We start from the raw sequence: 14,800 nt of genomic DNA, 5'->3' as shown, positions 1-14,800 counted from the left end.
CCCTCTGCACTTGCAAGTGAGGATTCAAATTCTGAGGCAGTGTTGGCAGCCAAGGTAAGCAATGGTGCAGGTGAAATTACATTATTGACAGTTGTGTCCTACCTGTGTCTGGGTCAATGATGACAACAGAAAGTCAAGAACAGAATGATGACATAAAAATCATGCTCAATAGGATTACGCTGAGGCCCAACCAGGGAGCCAGGTTAACAAGCACTACTTAGTCTCTTTGAGGACCACTTGCGGGACTCATCTGAGCTGCTCTGATGACCTTGTGCTCTTTTCCCTCTGTGGGAACCTGGACAATCTTAGTGCAACTGTGCTGGCAAACACTGCCTGCCAACTAGCACCTAATCTCATAATCTGCTTGTGTGCAAGTCTGCAACACCAACCCTGTCATCATTACCCTCTCTGCTCTGATGTCTTGCAGTCACCTGGCATCACCCCTTCGGTCCAGTGGATCACTATTCCCAGGTGAGTGAAATGATCACGATTAATGGATTGAAATTCCTATAAGATATTCCTCAGTATTTTGACCAATAATTTCAGCCCATCAAAGGTTTCTTAATTAAAAATAATGCAATCCCAGTCAGAAATGAATTTCACTTCTCAGTATGTTTTGTCCCTTTGAACTGCACTATAAAAAATGTAGAGAAGTTCCTTTCTACCTGTAGTTCATACAGCCATAAAATTGAATATCTTGGAAGAGATCCTAGATGATACTATCTACACAAATGGAGGGATCTGGAATATGAATATACCTTTTGAATTTGGAGAAATTTCAGTCCACACACAGGCTCACAAATCAAAGCTGGTGCACAGAGATGGATTTCCAATGGCAAGGGGAACCCAGGAATAAGACTTTAGTTTAGAGATGAAGAAATTGGCGATAAATTTTCTGCATCAAAAGACACTCCAAGAATTATTGCCCCAAAGGGAGCTTCGCGAAATTTTTCAGGAAACTCTCAGGCCACAGGGAACCTAGCCAGTAGGGTAGATTGAAGTTGAAGGTGTGGCTTTGGCTACCAATTCCCTTCTATGTGTCATCACACAGCTTCATTCTTGATCTTACTAAAATTTACTTCAGTATTCATCAGAAAACAAATGCTATCAAGGAGATGGTTTCTGGAGCTCTTGGGACAGAGGAACGTGATGTCAATGGGATACTTGCAAACACCAACTGATCTAGTCACACGAATTTTGGTCACATTCTGAGTTTCATCACATGGCAATCACTAAGTGATAACGCTCAGGGATTCATGGCCAAAATACCTGTTGCTTTCTTCTGGGCAACAGATTCTCTTCAGCATTCACTTACCAGCTGTGGGAACTGATTGTTACCATGCAGTATGGAAATGGGGAGGAATGAACATAGCCTAGCACATAAAATCTGAAATGCACAAGTCTCATGAAAATTTGATTAAAGTATACGTAACTGTTCGTGTATTGTCCTTCCAATATTACTCAGGTAAATTCACCTTTGCCTTGGTTTCTGACAATGTTTAGCAATTGAAAGATTTGATCGGTGTATATGACAAAGAGCATGTGTCATCCCCTTCATCAATGATTTGGTTTTGGGTACCTATTGACCTATTGATCGCTTAGGGAAGTAACTTTCCATGTGTTGGGAATGTCAGCATGGAAGTGGATGTTGCAAGAGGGATTCTGCTAAGTGGCATCATACATTAGACTTCTTAAACAGCCTCCTTAAAATTAACATGATTGTATGAACTGAAGGGATACAATTGCCCTCACATCTTGCTCTTTCCTTTTTAGAGAGGACAGTCTTCAAATTCAAGCTAGGTCTACCCTTATTCCACACAAGAGCGCTGTGCCCTTGTACCCTCTGCACTTGCAAGTGAGGAATCAAATTCTGAGGAAGTGTTGGCAGCCAAGGTAAGCAATGGTGCAGGTGAAATTACATTATTGACAGTTGTGTCCTACCTGTGTCTGGGTCAATGATGACAACAGAAAGTCAAGAACAGAATGATGACATAAAAATCATGCTCAATAGGATTACGCTGAGGCCCAACCAGGGAGCCAGGGTAACAAGCACTACTTAGTCTCTTTGAGGACCACTTGCGGGACTCATCTGAGCTGCTCTGATGACCTTGTGCTCTTTTCCCTCTGTGGGAACCTGGACAATCTTAGTGCAACTGTGCTGGCAAACACTGCCTGCCAACTAGCACCTAATCTCATAATCTGCTTGTGTGCAAGTCTGCAACACCAACCCTGTCATCATTACCCTCTCTGCTCTGATGTCTTGCAGTCACCTGGCATCACCCCTGCGGTCCAGTGGATCACTATTCCCAGGTGAGTGAAATGATCACGATTAATGGATTGAAATTCCTATAAGATATTCCTCAGTATTTTGACCAATAATTTCAGCCCATCAAAGGTTTCTTAATTAAAAATAATGCAATCCCAGTCAGAAATGAATTTCACTTCTCAGTATGTTTTGTCCCTTTGAACTGCACTATTAAAAATGTAGAGAAGTTCCTTTCTACCTGTAGTTCATACAGCCATAAAATTGAATATCTTGGAAGAGATCCTAGATGATACTATCTACACTAATGCAGGGATCTGGAATATGAATATACCTTTTGAATTTGGAGAAATTTCAGTCCACACACAGGCTCACAAATCAAAGCTGGTGCACAGAGATGGATTTCCAATGGCAAGGGGAACCCAGGAATAAGACTTTAGTTTAGAGATGAAGAAATTGGCGATAAATTTTCTGCATCAAAAGACACTCCAAGAATTATTGCCCCAAAGGGAGCTTCGCGAAATTTTTCACGAAACTCTCAGGCCACAGGGAACCTAGCCAGTAGGGTAGATTGAAGTTGAAGGTGTGGCTTTGGCTACCAATTCCCTTCTATGTGTCATCACACAGCTTCATTCTTGATCTTACTAAAATTTACTTCAGTATTCATCAGAAAACAAATGCTATCAAGGAGATGGTTTCTGGAGCTCTTGGGACAGAGGAACGTGATGTCAATGGGATAATTGCAAACACCAACTGATCTAGTCACACGAATTTTGGTCACATTCTGAGTTTCATCACATGGCAATCACTGAGTGCTAACGCTCAGGGATTCATGGCCAAAATACCTGTTGCTTTCTTCTGGGCAACAGATTCTCTTCAGCATTCACTTACCAGCTGTGGGAACTGATTGTTACCATGCAGTATGGAAATGGGGAGGAATGAACATAGCCTAGCACATAAAATCTGAAATGCACAAGTCTCATGAAAATTTGATTAAAGTATACGTAACTGTTCGTGTATTGTCCTTCCAATATTACTCAGGTAAATTCACCTTTGCCTTGGTTTCTGACAATGTTTAGCAATTGAAAGATTTGATCGGTGTATATGACAAAGAGCATGTGTCATCCCCTTCATCAATGATTTGGTTTTGGGTACCTATTGACCTATTGATCGCTTAGGGAAGTAACTTTCCATGTGTTGGGAATGTCAGCATGGAAGTGGATGTTGCAAGAGGGATTCTGATAAGTGGCATCATACATTAGACTTCTTAAACAGCCTCCTTAAAATTAACATGATTGTATGAACTGAAGGGATACAATTGCCCTCACATCTTGCTCTTTCCTTTTTAGAGAGGACAGTCTCCAAATTCAAGCTAGGTCTACCCTTATTCCACACAAGAGCGCTGTGCCCTTGTACTCTCTGCACTTGCAAGTGAGGATTCAAATTCTGAGGCAGTGTTGGCAGCCAAGGTAAGCAATGGTGCAGGTGAAATTACATTATTGACAGTTGTGTCCTACCTGTGTCTGGGTCAATGATGACAACAGAAAGTCAAGAACAGAATGATGACATAAAAATCATGCTCAATAGGATTACGCTGAGGCCCAACCAGGGAGCCAGGTCAACAAGCACTACTTAGTCTCTTTGAGGACCACTTGCGGGACTCATCTGAGCTGCTCTGATGACCTTGTGCTCTTTTCCCTCTGTGGGAACCTGGACAATCTTAGTGCAACTGTGCTGGCAAACACTGCCTGCCAACTAGCACCTAGTCTCATAATCTGCTTGTGTGCAAGTCTGCAACACCAACCCTGTCATCATTACCCTCTCTGCTCTGATGTCTTGCAGTCACCTGGCATCACCCCTGCGGTCCAGTGGATCACTATTCCCAGGTGAGTGAAATGATCACGATTAATGGATTGAAATTCCTATAAGATATTCCTCAGTATTTTGACCAATAATTTCAGCCCATCAAAGGTTTCTTAATTAAAAATAATGCAATCCCAGTCAGAAATGAATTTCACTTCTCAGTATGTTTTGTCCCTTTGAACTGCACTATTAAAAATGTAGAGAAATTCCTTTCTACCTGTAGTTCATACAGCCATAAAATTGAATATCTTGGAAGAGATCCTAGATGATACTATCTACACAAATGGAGGGATCTGGAATATGAATATACCTTTTGAATTTGGAGAAATTTCAGTCCACACACAGGCTCACAAATCAAAGCTGGTGCACAGAGATGGATTTCCAATGGCAAGGGGAACCCAGGAATAAGACTTTAGTTTAGAGATGAAGAAATTGGCGATAAATTTTCTGCATCAAAAGACACTCCAAGAATTATTGCCCCAAAGGGAGCTTCGCGAAATTTTTCACGAAACTCTCAGGCCACAGGGAACCTAGCCAGTAGGGTAGATTGAAGTTGAAGGTGTGGCTTTGGCTACCAATTCCCTTCTATGTGTCATCAGACAGCTTCATTCTTGATCTTACTAAAATTTACTTCAGTATTCATCAGAAAACAAATGCTATCAAGGAGATGGTTTCTGGAGCTCTTGGGACAGAGGAACGTGATGTCAATGGGATAATTGCAAACACCAACTGATCTAGTCACACGAATTTTGGTCACATTCTGAGTTTCATCACATGGCAATCACTGAGTGCTAACGCTCAGGGATTCATGGCCAAAATACCTGTTGCTTTCTTCTGGGCAACAGATTCTCTTCAGCATTCACTTACCAGCTGTGGGAACTGATTGTTACCATGCAGTATGGAAATGGGGAGGAATGAACATAGCCTAGCACATAAAATCTGAAATGCACAAGTCTCATGAAAATTTGATTAAAGTATACGTAACTGTTCGTGTATTGTCCTTCCAATATTACTCAGGTAAATTCACCTTTGCCTTGGTTTCTGACAATGTTTAGCAATTGAAAGATTTGATCGGTGTATATGACAAAGAGCATGTGTCATCCCCTTCATCAATGATTTGGTTTTGGGTACCTATTGACCTATTGATCGCTTAGGGAAGTAACTTTCCATGTGTTGGGAATGTCAGCATGGAAGTGGATGTTGCAAGAGGGATTCTGCTAAGTGGCATCATACATTAGACTTCTTAAACAGCCTCCTTAAAATTAACATGATTGTATGAACTGAAGGGATACAATTGCCCTCACATCTTGCTCTTTCCTTTTTAGAGAGGACAGTCTCCAAATTCAAGCTAGGTCTACCTTTATTCCACACAAGAGCGCTGTGCCCTTGTACTCTCTGCACTTGCAAGTGAGGATTCAAATTCTGAGGCAGTGTTGGCAGCCAAGGTAAGCAATGGTGCAGGTGAAATTACATTATTGACAGTTGTGTCCTACCTGTGTCTGGGTCAATGATGACAACAGAAAGTCAAGAACAGAATGATGACATAAAAATCATGCTCAATAGGATTACGCTGAGGCCCAACCAGGGAGCCAGGTCAACAAGCACTACTTAGTCTCTTTGAGGACCACTTGCGGGACTCATCTGAGCTGCTCTGATGACCTTGTGCTCTTTTCCCTCTGTGGGAACCTGGACAATCTTAGTGCAACTGTGCTGGCAAACACTGCCTGCCAACTAGCACCTAGTCTCATAATCTGCTTGTGTGCAAGTCTGCAACACCAACCCTGTCATCATTACCCTCTCTGCTCTGATGTCTTGCAGTCACCTGGCATCACCCCTGCGGTCCAGTGGATCACTATTCCCAGGTGAGTGAAATGATCACGATTAATGGATTGAAATTCCTATAAGATATTCCTCAGTATTTTGACCAATAATTTCAGCCCATCAAAGGTTTCTTAATTAAAAATAATGCAATCCCAGTCAGAAATGAATTTCACTTCTCAGTATGTTTTGTCCCTTTGAACTGCACTATTAAAAATGTAGAGAAATTCCTTTCTACCTGTAGTTCATACAGCCATAAAATTGAATATCTTGGAAGAGATCCTAGATGATACTATCTACACAAATGGAGGGATCTGGAATATGAATATACCTTTTGAATTTGGAGAAATTTCAGTCCACACACAGGCTCACAAATCAAAGCTGGTGCACAGAGATGGATTTCCAATGGCAAGGGGAACCCAGGAATAAGACTTTAGTTTAGAGATGAAGAAATTGGCGATAAATTTTCTGCATCAAAAGACACTCCAAGAATTATTGCCCCAAAGGGAGCTTCGCGAAATTTTTCACGAAACTCTCAGGCCACAGGGAACCTAGCCAGTAGGGTAGATTGAAGTTGAAGGTGTGGATTTGGCTACCAATTCCCTTCTATGTGTCATCACACAGCTTCATTCTTGATCTTACTAAAATTTACTTCAGTATTCATCAGAAAACAAATGCTATCAAGGAGATGGTTTCTGGAGCTCTTGGGACAGAGGAACGTGATGTCAATGGGATACTTGCAAACACCAACTGATCTAGTCACACGAATTTTGGTCACATTCTGAGTTTCATCACATGGCAATCACTGAGTGCTAACGCTCAGGGATTCATGGCCAAAATACATGTTGCTTTCTTCTGGGCAACAGATTCTCTTCAACATTCACTTACCAGCTGTGGGAACTGATTGTTACCATGCAGTATGGAAATGGGGAGGAATGAACATAGCCTAGCACATAAAATCTGAAATGCACAAGTCTCATGAAAATTTGATTAAAGTATACGTAACTGTTCGTGTATTGTCCTTCCAATATTACTCAGGTAAATTCACCTTTGCCTTGGTTTCTGACAATGTTTAGCAATTGAAAGATTTGATCGGTGTATATGACAAAGAGCATGTGTCATCCCCTTCATCAATGATTTGGTTTTGGGTACCTATTGACCTATTGATCGCTTAGGGAAGTAACTTTCCATGTGTTGGGAATGTCAGCATGGAAGTGGATGTTGCAAGAGTGATTCTGCTAAGTGGCATCATACATTAGACTTCTTAAACAGCCTCCTTAAAATTAATATGTTTGTATGAACTGAAGGGATACAATTGCCCTCACATCTTGCTCTTTCCTTTTTAGAGAGGACAGTCTTCAAATTCAAGCTAGGTCTACCCTTATTCCACACAAGAGCGCTGTACCCTTGTACCCTCTGCACTTGCAAGTGAGGATTCAAATTCTGAGGCAGTGTTGGCAGCCCAGGTAAGCCATGGTGCAGGTGAAATTACATTATTGACAGTTGTGTCCTGCCTGTGTCTGGGTCAATGATGACAACAGAAAGTCAAGAACAGAATGATGACATAAAAATCATGCTCAATAGGATTACGCTGAGGCCCAACCAGGGAGCCAGGGTAACAAGCACTACTTAGTCTCTTTGAGGACCACTTGCGGGACTCATCTGAGCTGCTCTGATGACCTTGTGCTCTTTTCCCTCTGTGGGAACCTGGACAATCTTAGTGCAACTGTGCTGGCAAACACTGCCTGCCAACTAGCACCTAATCTCATAATCTGCTTGTGTGCAAGTCTGCAACACCAACCCTGTCATCATTACCCTCTCTGCTCTGATGTCTTGCAGTCACCTGGCATCACCCCTGCGGTCCACTGGATCACTATTCCCAGGTGAGTGAAATGATCACGATTAATGGATTGAAATTCCTATAAGATATTCCTCAGTATTTTGACCAATAATTTCAGCCCATCAAAGGTTTCTTAATTAAAAATAATGCAATCCCAGTCAGAAATGAATTTCACTTCTCAGTATGTTTTGTCCCTTTGAACTGCACTATTAAAAATGTAGAGAAGTTCCTTTCTACCTGTAGTTCATACAGCCATAAAATTGAATATCTTGGAAGAGATCCTAGATGATACTATCTACACAAATGCAGGGATCTGGAATATGAATATACCTTTTGAATTTGGAGAAATTTCAGTCCACACACAGGCTCACAAATCCAAGCTGTTGCACAGAGATGGATTTCCAATGGCAAGGGGAACCCAGGAATAAGACTTTAGTTTAGAGATGAAGAAATTGGCGATAAATTTTCTGCATCAAAAGACACTCCAAGAATTATTGCCCCAAAGGGAGCTTCGCGAAATTTTTCACGAAACTCTCAGGCCACAGGGAACCTAGCCAGTAGGGTAGATTGAAGTTGAAGGTGTGGCTTTGGCTACCAATTCCCTTCTATGTGTCATCAGACAGCTTCATTCTTGATCTTACTAAAATTTACTTCAGTATTCATCAGAAAACAAATGCTATCAAGGAGATGGTTTCTGGAGCTCTTGGGACAGAGGAACGTGATGTCAATGGGATAATTGCAAACACCAACTGATCTAGTCACACGAATTTTGGTCACATTCTGAGTTTCATCACATGGCAATCACTGAGTGCTAACGCTCAGGGATTCATGGCCAAAATACCTGTTGCTTTCTTCTGGGCAACAGATTCTCTTCAGCATTCACTTACCAGCTGTGGGAACTGATTGTTACCATGCAGTATGGAAATGGGGAGGAATGAACATAGCCTAGCACATAAAATCTGAAATGCACAAGTCTCATGAAAATTTGATTAAAGTATACGTAACTGTTCGTGTATTGTCCTTCCAATATTACTCAGGTAAATTCACCTTTGCCTTGGTTTCTGACAATGTTTAGCAATTGAAAGATTTGATCGGTGTATATGACAAAGAGCATGTGTCATCCCCTTCATCAATGATTTGGTTTTGGGTACCTATTGACCTATTGATTGCTTAGGGAAGTAACTTTCCATGTGTTGGGAATGTCAGCATGGAAGTGGATGTTGCAAGAGGGATTCTGCTAAGTGGCATCATACATTAGACTTCTTAAACAGCCTCCTTAAAATTAACATGATTGTATGAACTGAAGGGATACAATTGCCCTCACATCTTGCTCTTTCCTTTTTAGAGAGGACAGTCTTCAAATTCAAGCTAGGTCTACCCTTATTCCACACAAGAGCGCTGTGCCCTTGTACTCTCTGCACTTGCAAGTGAGGATTCAAATTCTGAGGCAGTGTTGGCAGCCAAGGTAAGCAATGGTGCAGGTGAAATTACATTATTGACAGTTGTGTCCTACCTGTGTCTGGGTCAATGATGACAACAGAAAGTCAAGAACAGAATGATGACATAAAAATCATGCTCAATAGGATTACGCTGAGGCCCAACCAGGGAGCCAGGTCAACAAGCACTACTTAGTCTCTTTGAGGACCACTTGCGGGACTCATCTGAGCTGCTCTGATGACCTTGTGCTCTTTTCCCTCTGTGGGAACCTGGACAATCTTAGTGCAACTGTGCTGGCAAACACTGCCTGCCAACTAGCACCTAGTCTCATAATCTGCTTGTGTGCAAGTCTGCAACACCAACCCTGTCATCATTACCCTCTCTGCTCTGATGTCTTGCAGTCACCTGGCATCACCCCTGCGGTCCAGTGGATCACTATTCCCAGGTGAGTGAAATGATCACGATTAATGGATTGAAATTCCTATAAGATATTCCTCAGTATTTTGACCAATAATTTCAGCCCATCAAAGGTTTCTTAATTAAAAATAATGCAATCCCAGTCAGAAATGAATTTCACTTCTCAGTATGTTTTGTCCCTTTGAACTGCACTATTAAAAATGTAGAGAAATTCCTTTCTACCTGTAGTTCATACAGCCATAAAATTGAATATCTTGGAAGAGATCCTAGATGATACTATCTACACAAATGGAGGGATCTGGAATATGAATATACCTTTTGAATTTGGAGAAATTTCAGTCCACACACAGGCTCACAAATCAAAGCTGGTGCACAGAGATGGATTTCCAATGGCAAGGGGAACCCAGGAATAAGACTTTAGTTTAGAGATGAAGAAATTGGCGATAAATTTTCTGCATCAAAAGACACTCCAAGAATTATTGCCCCAAAGGGAGCTTCGCGAAATTTTTCACGAAACTCTCAGGCCACAGGGAACCTAGCCAGTAGGGTAGATTGAAGTTGAAGGTGTGGCTTTGGCTACCAATTCCCTTCTATGTGTCATCAGACAGCTTCATTCTTGATCTTACTAAAATTTACTTCAGTATTCATCAGAAAACAAATGCTATCAAGGAGATGGTTTCTGGAGCTCTTGGGACAGAGGAACGTGATGTCAATGGGATAATTGCAAACACCAACTGATCTAGTCACACGAATTTTGGTCACATTCTGAGTTTCATCACATGGCAATCACTGAGTGCTAACGCTCAGGGATTCATGGCCAAAATACCTGTTGCTTTCTTCTGGGCAACAGATTCTCTTCAGCATTCACTTACCAGCTGTGGGAACTGATTGTTACCATGCAGTATGGAAATGGGGAGGAATGAACATAGCCTAGCACATAAAATCTGAAATGCACAAGTCTCATGAAAATTTGATTAAAGTATACGTAACTGTTCGTGTATTGTCCTTCCAATATTACTCAGGTAAATTCACCTTTGCCTTGGTTTCTGACAATGTTTAGCAATTGAAAGATTTGATCGGTGTATATGACAAAGAGCATGTGTCATCCCCTTCATCAATGATTTGGTTTTGGGTACCTATTGACCTATTGATCGCTTAGGGAAGTAACTTTCCATGTGTTGGGAATGTCAGCATGGAAGTGGATGTTGCAAGAGGGATTCTGCTAAGTGGCATCATACATTAGACTTCTTAAACAGCCTCCTTAAAATTAACATGATTGTATGAACTGAAGGGATACAATTGCCCTCACATCTTGCTCTTTCCTTTTTAGAGAGGACAGTCTCCAAATTCAAGCTAGGTCTACCTTTATTCCACACAAGAGCGCTGTGCCCTTGTACTCTCTGCACTTGCAAGTGAGGATTCAAATTCTGAGGCAGTGTTGGCAGCCAAGGTAAGCAATGGTGCAGGTGAAATTACATTATTGACAGTTGTGTCCTACCTGTGTCTGGGTCAATGATGACAACAGAAAGTCAAGAACAGAATGATGACATAAAAATCATGCTCAATAGGATTACGCTGAGGCCCAACCAGGGAGCCAGGTCAACAAGCACTACTTAGTCTCTTTGAGGACCACTTGCGGGACTCATCTGAGCTGCTCTGATGACCTTGTGCTCTTTTCCCTCTGTGGGAACCTGGACAATCTTAGTGCAACTGTGCTGGCAAACACTGCCTGCCAACTAGCACCTAGTCTCATAATCTGCTTGTGTGCAAGTCTGCAACACCAACCCTGTCATCATTACCCTCTCTGCTCTGATGTCTTGCAGTCACCTGGCATCACCCCTGCGGTCCAGTGGATCACTATTCCCAGGTGAGTGAAATGATCACGATTAATGGATTGAAATTCCTATAAGATATTCCTCAGTATTTTGACCAATAATTTCAGCCCATCAAAGGTTTCTTAATTAAAAATAATGCAATCCCAGTCAGAAATGAATTTCACTTCTCAGTATGTTTTGTCCCTTTGAACTGCACTATTAAAAATGTAGAGAAATTCCTTTCTACCTGTAGTTCATACAGCCATAAAATTGAATATCTTGGAAGAGATCCTAGATGATACTATCTACACAAATGGAGGGATCTGGAATATGAATATACCTTTTGAATTTGGAGAAATTTCAGTCCACACACAGGCTCACAAATCAAAGCTGGTGCACAGAGATGGATTTCCAATGGCAAGGGGAACCCAGGAATAAGACTTTAGTTTAGAGATGAAGAAATTGGCGATAAATTTTCTGCATCAAAAGACACTCCAAGAATTATTGCCCCAAAGGGAGCTTCGCGAAATTTTTCACGAAACTCTCAGGCCACAGGGAACCTAGCCAGTAGGGTAGATTGAAGTTGAAGGTGTGGATTTGGCTACCAATTCCCTTCTATGTGTCATCACACAGCTTCATTCTTGATCTTACTAAAATTTACTTCAGTATTCATCAGAAAACAAATGCTATCAAGGAGATGGTTTCTGGAGCTCTTGGGACAGAGGAACGTGATGTCAATGGGATACTTGCAAACACCAACTGATCTAGTCACACGAATTTTGGTCACATTCTGAGTTTCATCACATGGCAATCACTGAGTGCTAACCCTCAGGGATTCATGGCCAAAATACATGTTGCTTTCTTCTGGGCAACAGATTCTCTTCAACATTCACTTACCAGCTGTGGGAACTGATTGTTACCATGCAGTATGGAAATGGGGAGGAATGAACATAGCCTAGCACATAAAATCTGAAATGCACAAGTCTCATGAAAATTTGATTAAAGTATACGTAACTGTTCGTGTATTGTCCTTCCAATATTACTCAGGTAAATTCACCTTTGCCTTGGTTTCTGACAATGTTTAGCAATTGAAAGATTTGATCGGTGTATATGACAAAGAGCATGTGTCATCCCCTTCATCAATGATTTGGTTTTGGGTACCTATTGACCTATTGATCACTTAGGGAAGTAACTTTCCATGTGTTGGGAATGTCAGCATGGAAGTGGATGTTGCAAGAGTGATTCTGCTAAGTGGCATCATACATTAGACTTCTTAAACAGCCTCCTTAAAATTAATATGTTTGTATGAACTGAAGGGATACAATTGCCCTCACATCTTGCTCTTTCCTTTTTAGAGAGGACAGTCTTCAAATTCAAGCTAGGTCTACCCTTATTCCACACAAGAGCGCTGTACCCTTGTACCCTCTGCACTTGCAAGTGAGGATTCAAATTCTGAGGCAGTGTTGGCAGCCCAGGTAAGCCATGGTGCAGGTGAAATTACATTATTGACAGTTGTGTCCTGCCTGTGTCTGGGTCAATGATGACAACAGAAAGTCAAGAACAGAATGATGACATAAAAATCATGCTCAATAGGATTACGCTGAGGCCCAACCAGGGAGCCAGGGTAACAAGCACTACTTAGTCTCTTTGAGGACCACTTGCGGGACTCATCTGAGCTGCTCTGATGACCTTGTGCTCTTTTCCCTCTGTGGGAACCTGGACAATCTTAGTGCAACTGTGCTGGCAAACACTGCCTGCCAACTAGCACCTAATCTCATAATCTGCTTGTGTGCAAGTCTGCAACACCAACCCTGTCATCATTACCCTCTCTGCTCTGATGTCTTGCAGTCACCTGGCATCACCCCTGCGGTCCAGTGGATCACTATTCCCAGGTGAGTGAAATGATCACGATTAATGGATTGAAATTCCTATAAGATATTCCTCAGTATTTTGACCAATAATTTCAGCCCATCAAAGGTTTCTTAATTAAAAATAATGCAATCCCAGTCAGAAATGAATTTCACTTCTCAGTATGTTTTGTCCCTTTGAACTGCACTATTAAAAATGTAGAGAAGTTCCTTTCTACCTGTAGTTCATACAGCCATAAAATTGAATATCTTGGAAGAGATCCTAGATGATACTATCTACACAAATACAGGGATCTGGAATATGAATATACCTTTTGAATTTGGAGAAATTTCAGTCCACACACAGGCTCACAAATCCAAGCTGTTGCACAGAGATGGATTTCCAATGGCAAGGGGAACCCAGGAATAAGACTTTAGTTTAGAGATGAAGAAATTGGCGATAAATTTTCTGCATCAAAAGACACTCCAAGAATTATTGCCCCAAAGGGAGCTTCGCGAAATTTTTCACGAAACTCTCAGGCCACAGGGAACCTAGCCAGTAGGGTAGATTGAAGTTGAAGGTGTGGCTTTGGCTACCAATTCCCTTCTATGTGTCATCAGACAGCTTCATTCTTGATCTTACTAAAATTTACTTCAGTATTCATCAGAAAACAAATGCTATCAAGGAGATGGTTTCTGGAGCTCTTGGGACAGAGGAACGTGATGTCAATGGGATAATTGCAAACACCAACTGATCTAGTCACACGAATTTTGGTCACATTCTGAGTTTCATCACATGGCAATCACTGAGTGCTAACGCTCAGGGATTCATGGCCAAAATACCTGTTGCTTTCTTCTGGGCAACAGATTCTCTTCAGCATTCACTTACCAGCTGTGGGAACTGATTGTTACCATGCAGTATGGAAATGGGGAGGAATGAACATAGCCTAGCACATAAAATCTGAAATGCACAAGTCTCATGAAAATTTGATTAAAGTATACGTAACTGTTCGTGTATTGTCCTTCCAATATTACTCAGGTAAATTCACCTTTGCCTTGGTTTCTGACAATGTTTAGCAATTGAAAGATTTGATCGGTGTATATGACAAAGAGCATGTGTCATCCCCTTCATCAATGATTTGGTTTTGGGTACCTATTGACCTATTGATTGCTTAGGGAAGTAACTTTCCATGTGTTGGGAATGTCAGCATGGAAGTGGATGTTGCAAGAGGGATTCTGCTAAGTGGCATCATACATTAGACTTCTTAAACAGCCTCCTTAAAATTAACATGATTGTATGAACTGAAGGGATACAATTGCCCTCACATCTTGCTCTTTCCTTTTTAGAGAGGACAGTCTTCAAATTCAAGCTAGGTCTACCCTTATTCCACACAAGAGCGCTGTGCCCTTGTACTCTCTGCACTTGCAAGTGAGGATTCAAATTCTGAGCAGTGTTGGCAGCCAAGGTAAGCAATGGTGCAGGTGAAATTACATTATTGAC

General features: G+C 41.5%; 8 non-coding genes across 8 annotated transcripts; all 8 read left to right on the top strand.

Annotated features, from left to right (window-relative positions):
• The first annotated feature begins 110 nt into the window (after window positions 1–110).
• LOC134485371 (small nucleolar RNA SNORD115) lies at window positions 111–188 on the top strand. The gene has a single exon (XR_015656320.1). It is a non-coding gene; the product is annotated as a small nucleolar RNA SNORD115 (small nucleolar RNA).
• A 1,761-nt stretch (window positions 189–1,949) lies between these two features.
• LOC134485370 (small nucleolar RNA SNORD115) lies at window positions 1,950–2,027 on the top strand. The gene has a single exon (XR_015656319.1). It is a non-coding gene; the product is annotated as a small nucleolar RNA SNORD115 (small nucleolar RNA).
• Window positions 2,028–3,788: 1,761 nt separating this feature from the next.
• Window positions 3,789–3,866, top strand: LOC134485369 (small nucleolar RNA SNORD115). The gene has a single exon (XR_015656314.1). It is a non-coding gene; the product is annotated as a small nucleolar RNA SNORD115 (small nucleolar RNA).
• A 1,761-nt stretch (window positions 3,867–5,627) lies between these two features.
• On the top strand, window positions 5,628–5,705 carry LOC148007402 (small nucleolar RNA SNORD115). The gene has a single exon (XR_015656313.1). It is a non-coding gene; the product is annotated as a small nucleolar RNA SNORD115 (small nucleolar RNA).
• A 1,761-nt stretch (window positions 5,706–7,466) lies between these two features.
• Window positions 7,467–7,544, top strand: LOC134485367 (small nucleolar RNA SNORD115). Its single transcript, XR_015656310.1, has one exon. It is a non-coding gene; the product is annotated as a small nucleolar RNA SNORD115 (small nucleolar RNA).
• A 1,761-nt stretch (window positions 7,545–9,305) lies between these two features.
• On the top strand, window positions 9,306–9,383 carry LOC134485366 (small nucleolar RNA SNORD115). Its single transcript, XR_015656309.1, has one exon. It is a non-coding gene; the product is annotated as a small nucleolar RNA SNORD115 (small nucleolar RNA).
• A 1,761-nt stretch (window positions 9,384–11,144) lies between these two features.
• Window positions 11,145–11,222, top strand: LOC134485365 (small nucleolar RNA SNORD115). The gene has a single exon (XR_015656308.1). It is a non-coding gene; the product is annotated as a small nucleolar RNA SNORD115 (small nucleolar RNA).
• Window positions 11,223–12,983: 1,761 nt separating this feature from the next.
• LOC148007401 (small nucleolar RNA SNORD115) lies at window positions 12,984–13,061 on the top strand. Its single transcript, XR_015656304.1, has one exon. It is a non-coding gene; the product is annotated as a small nucleolar RNA SNORD115 (small nucleolar RNA).
• The last annotated feature ends 1,739 nt before the right edge of the window (window positions 13,062–14,800 follow it).

The sequence above is a fragment of the Rattus norvegicus genome, chromosome 1 (genome assembly GCF_021556685.1).
Source record: "Rattus norvegicus strain SHRSP/BbbUtx chromosome 1, alternate assembly SHRSP_T2T, whole genome shotgun sequence".
In the NCBI taxonomy this organism is placed as follows: Eukaryota; Metazoa; Chordata; class Mammalia; order Rodentia; family Muridae; genus Rattus; species Rattus norvegicus.
This window is presented reverse-complemented; position numbering and strand designations above follow the sequence as displayed.